A 5,853-nucleotide genomic window follows, 5' to 3' on the forward strand; every position below is an offset into this window, starting at 1 on the left:
CATAAATAATTTACACAATGAGTACTAAAAAATAAACAATTTGGATCATCAAAATTGATCTCAAAATGAGCCTACCAAACCAAACGTTATCTCAAGTTGAAACTTGAGATAAGGCAAACCCATACGGTAACATGTCATTATTTGTGTGTGTGTGTGTGTGTGTGTTAATTGAGTACAAAATTGTATTCAAACTTTGCGTTTGAGATTCAAGTTACATTCAAGTATCAACAATGTCATAATCAGACAGGTGTAGGATTCTAAGGTTTGATGAATTTTATTCTTTGTATACCTATATATACATGTAGTGGGGGTATTTTGTTGTAGTTGACTTTTTTTTTTTTTTTTTTAAGATTTTGTTGAAAGGGCCTATGAACATTTTTATATTTGTAGTAGTATTCAATTTATTTTATTTTTTGGTTGTTTACATTGAGGTTTTATAACCTATATATGTATGTGTTGGAAAAATTGGTTTATATAGGCATATTTTGGGCCAACTTTGAGCCCAAAATTTAGTGGGCCCCGAACGTCTTTTGGGGTGGGTCCGAAGAGGTGAACTGTTCCTTGCCGCGTGGCAAGTCACAAGGTGAAGACGGTTCGTCAAAACCATTTATGAGTGAATGGGTACATGACATCGTTTTCGGGTTCGTGGAATGAACATTTAAAGTGTTAATGTGGGTTTCCTTGTGGGACTTGTCCCACATTGAAATTTTAAGAGAGTTTTGTTGAGTTTATAAGCTCTACCCTACAACACTTAGGTTGGTCCCCAAGGGACACCCCAAGTTTGTAGAAGGGAAGAGTTATGGACAAAGTGAACCTTAGCCCAAACCACCACGCACGCGCCGCCGCCGTCCGACCGAGCCATGCCGGGCGCGGGTGTGGGCGGTGGGTCGGTTCTAATATTAATTTTTTGGACAAAATTCATTTGAATTTTTTCAAAAATTATTGCGGGAATTTAATTCAAATTTGAATTTAAATTTTTGTCCAATTAAACTTTTTCCTGTCTAAATATTCCACAATAGATTTTCAATTCAAACAGGTTTTCTAACTATTAAAACTGAACATATTCTTAACTGTCCGAACAGATTCAATCTGGACAGTTTTGTTCCAATCTGTTTGAATTTTGAATGATATCTGTTCATACAAAAATGCACCTGTTCAAGTTAATTACATACCTGTTCGGGTCTATTAATACTAGACTTGTTCCAGCAGTTTTTTTGGTTTGGAAAAACACATCCTAAATTCTGTCCAGAGGTTTGTTCAAATTTGGACAGATTCAAGATCTGTCCAGTTTTCATTTTGAATCTGTAAAACAGTTTCATATCTGTTTGACAGTTTACATAGCTGTTGGGACAGAATTTTGTGCTTTTATATACCAACATTTCCAGCAGTGTTCTATATCCGAAAATCTGTCTGCATTTTATACTTTTGCTGTCCAGATTTTATTCTTTGCATTCCAATCTTCATTCTAGTTTTAGAGATAAATTAAAGAGAGTATAAGAACACAAGGTTCTAGTTCGCCGTACAAATTTGTGTGGAGTGCTACTACAAGTTTGTGAAGATCATTGTATCCTGAGAGATAGACGCCACTCAACCGTAAGCACTGTAGCGGGGCGAATCTGTCTTAAGGACAGAGTGTCACACACTCGACTTGGTCTTTTGATTTTATTTGGTTCGACAAAATAAATTCTGTAAGTTTTATTTTATTTTGTTTGAAGTTGTTTCGATTTATTTTATTTACACAGAAGATTGTTCCAACAATCTTAAGACAGTTTCGAGTTATTCTGTTTACAGAATTTTTCGTTCGTTTCCTTTTCTCTTTCTTCTTTTAAGAAAATTATTTTCTGTGGATTTACAAAATAATATTCTAGTTGGAAAAATAAATAGTGATTATATGCTATTTGACAGATAGTAGTAATATACTGTCTATGTTCTTTGATAACTAGTAGTACGATACTGGTATCATTAACAATTCAGAATATATTTTTGTGGAATTTTGTCAGAAAATTAATTTTGGTTTTTAGGAATTATTTTCTGAGTTTTCATTAATTAAAATTCTGTTTCAGTATTTTAATTATTGAAGTGTTACAGAAATTTAATTTTCTGTGTGAAATTAATTTGGTTAAATAAAATTTTATTTTATTTTCAAATTAATTGGAAAATAAAAGTTACATTTTTATTTCTTTTATTTTTACAGAATTTAATTCTGTGAATTTGGATTAGTTTTCTGTGTGGAATTATTTTGGTTAAATAAAATTTTATTTTAATTTATTTCCAAATTAATTGAAAATAAAAGTTACATTTTGTTTTGTTTCTTTTATTTTAACAGAATTTATTTATGTAGTTTTGGTTTAATTTGTTTAAATAAAATTTTATTTTATTTTCAAATTAATTGGAAATAAAAGTTACAATTCTTGTTTCTTTTATTTTTACAGAATTTAAAATTCTGTGTTTTTTGGTTCAAATTTTTTGTGTAGTATAAAATTTTAATTATAATTTTATTTTATAATTTATAATTTATGACTACTAAAACTGGTCAAACTAATGTTCAAACCAGTACTGGTATGGTGATTGCCATTACGCCAACCTCTCCTTATGTTGGGACTGTGCCAGTGAATCATGGTGAAAAACCAGAGAAGTTCTTAGGAACTGTTTTTAAAAGATGGCAGAAGAGAATGCTATCTAAAGGAGGGGAAACTAAGAAGTACAAGTTTAATAGCATGTGTTACATTGGTAACAAAAAGAGACATCGGGCAAAAGATCGCCGTTACAAACGTAAAGGCAAAGGAAGATCAAGTAAGAATATTGCTAAAGCCAAAATGACCGAAATGGATAAAATTTCCAATGGTGTAGATGTCATAAATCTATCTGCAGTTGTTTCTGAGGCAAATCTTGTCGGAAATCCTAAAGAATGGTGGATGGACACTGGTGCTGCTCGCCATATTTGTGCCGATAAAAAGATGTTCACATTTTATTCTACAGTGGACAATGGTGAACAATTCTTTATGGGCAACTGCTCAACTTCCAAAGTTAAAGGACAAAGAAAGATTGTACTTAAGATGACATCTAGAAAGGAACTCACTCTCAACAATGTGCTGCATGTACCGGCTATTCGCAAGAATCTTGTTTCCGGATCTCTGTTGAATAAGAATGGGTTTAGGCTAGTATTTGAGAGTGATAAATTTGTACTTACTAAGAATTGGATGTATGTAAGAAAATGTTACATGTCTGATGGCCTTTTCAAGTTAAATGTAATGACTGTTGTACCCTCAGTTATTAATAATACTGCATCTTCTTCTTACTTACTTGAGTCTTCAAATTTATGGCATGGTAGACTAGGACATGTTAATTATGGATCTTTGCGTAGATTAATTAATATGGAATGTTTACCTAAATTTGACATTGATTCAAATCATAAATGTGAAATTTGCGTTGAGGCAAAATTATCTAAAACTCCTTTTCATTTAATTGAAAGAAGTACGGAACCACTTGAATTAATTCATAGTGACATTTGTGATTTTAAATCAATTCAAACCAGAGGTGGGAAAAAGTATGTTATCACTTTTATAGATGACTATACTAGATATAGTTATGTTTATTTAATTTGAACTAAGGATGAAGTTTTGGAAACTTTCATTCAATATAAGAATGAAGTTGAAAATCAACTTGGTAAGAAAACTAAGAAACTCAAAAGTGATAGAGGTGGTGAATATGAATCATCTTTTGGTGAATTTTGTAAAGAACATGGAATAATTCATCAAACCACCGCTCCTTACTCACCTCAGCAAAATGGAATTGTTAAAGGAAAAATAGGACTTTAAAAGAAATGATGAATGCCATGTTAATAAGTTCTGAATTACCTCAGAACTTGTGGGGGGAAGCAATACTTTCTGCTAATTATTTACTTAATAAAGTATCCCGAAAGAAAGTGAATCAAACACTTTATGAATTGTGGCATAGAAGAGTACTATCATACAAATACTTAAAAGTGTGGGGGTGTTTGGCTAAAGTGGCTATTCCTAGTCCTAAAAAGACTAAGATAGGTCCTAAGACCATTGATTGCATTTTCATTGGTTATGCTAAAAATAGTAGTGCATATCGGTTTTTGATTCATAAATCAGAACATACCGAAATGCATGTAAATACCATTATTGAGTCTCGGAATGCATCATTCTTTGAACATGTATTTCCAAATAAAACTGGACAAGGGACTAGTAGTAATAAAAGATCTTATGATGCTATTACTAGTCAGGATCAAGAACATGATCAAGAGCAAGAGTTAGATCAAAATGAGGAAGAGGAACCTAGGCGTAGTAAATGTGCTATAACCTCAAAATCTTTTGGTCCAGATTTTCTAACATATATGGTAGAAAATGACCCTTTAACTTTTAAAGAGGCTATATCCAGTCTTGAAGCTCCTTTATGGAAATAAGCTGTCAACGGTGAAGTTGAATCCATCTTGCAAAATCACACTTGGGAATTGGTGGATTTGCCACCAGGTTGTAAACCTCTTGGGTGCAAGTGGATTTTCAAAAGAAAATTGAAAGCGGATGGATCAATTGACAAATACAAGACAAGACTTGTGGTCAAAGGATTTAGACAAAAAGAAGGTCTTGTTTACTTTGACACATACTCACCGGTTACTAGAATAACATCCATTAGAATGCTAATTGCCATTGCATCTCTATACAATCTAGAAATTCATCAAATGGATGTGAAAACCGCTTTCTTAAATGGTGAGTTAAATGAAGAAATTTACATGGGACAACCAGAAGGTTTTTCTGTTCCAGGAAAAGAAAAGAAAGTGTGTAAATTGGTTAAATCATTATATGGTTTAAAACAAGTGTCAAAGCAATGGCATGAGAAATTTGACAAGGCAATTATGTCAAATGGACTTAAAATTAATGAATGTGACAAATGTGTTTATATTAAAAACACAGACAAAGGTTATGTCATTGTATGTCTTTATGTAGACGATATGCTCATCATAGGTAGTAATAATGACATGATTAAAACTACTAAGAAAATGTTGAATAAACATTTTGACATGAAAGACATGGGCATTGCTGATGTAATTCTTGGTATGAAAATTATCAAAACATCAGAAGGATATGCTTTGTCACAATCTCATTACATTGAGAAAATACTTGACAAATTCAGCAAAGATGATGATCATCTTGCTAGAACACCTGTAGATGTTAATTTGTATCTTTCTAAGAATATACACGAACATATTTCTCAATTAGAGTATGCCCAAATTATTGGAAGCTTAATGTACTTGATGAACTGCACTCGCCCGGATATAGCTTATGCAGTCAGTAAATTAAGTAGATATACGAGTAATCTAGGAGTAGAACACTGGAAATCAATTATAAAGGTTCTAAGATATCTCCGATTCACTCGTAACATTGGGCTAAATTATACTAGATATCCAGCAGTACTTGAAGGATACTGTGATGCAAATTGGATATCGGATACTAGAGACTCGAAGTCCACTAGTGGGTATGTCTTTACTCTTGGTGGGGCGGCTGTATCTTGGAAACCTTCCAAATAGACTTGTATTGCTAGGTCTAATATGGAATCTGAATTCATAGCTTTAGACAAAGCAGGGGAAGAAGCAGAATGGCTTCGCCACTTCCTTGAAGATATTCCAGTATGGCTAAAACCGGTGCCTGCTATATGCATATATTGTGATAGTCAATCAGCTATAGGTAGAGCACAGAGTCATATGTATAACGGTAAGTCACGACACATTCGTCGTCGACATAATACCGTGAGACAACTACTCTCTAATGGAATTATTTTCATAGAATATGTTAACTCTAAAGACAGCATAGCGGATCCACTAACCAAAGG

The sequence above is a fragment of the Camellia sinensis genome, chromosome 3, assembly GCF_055761805.1.
Source record: "Camellia sinensis isolate YWXY chromosome 3, ASM5576180v1, whole genome shotgun sequence".
Lineage (NCBI taxonomy): Eukaryota > Viridiplantae > Streptophyta > Magnoliopsida > Ericales > Theaceae > Camellia > Camellia sinensis.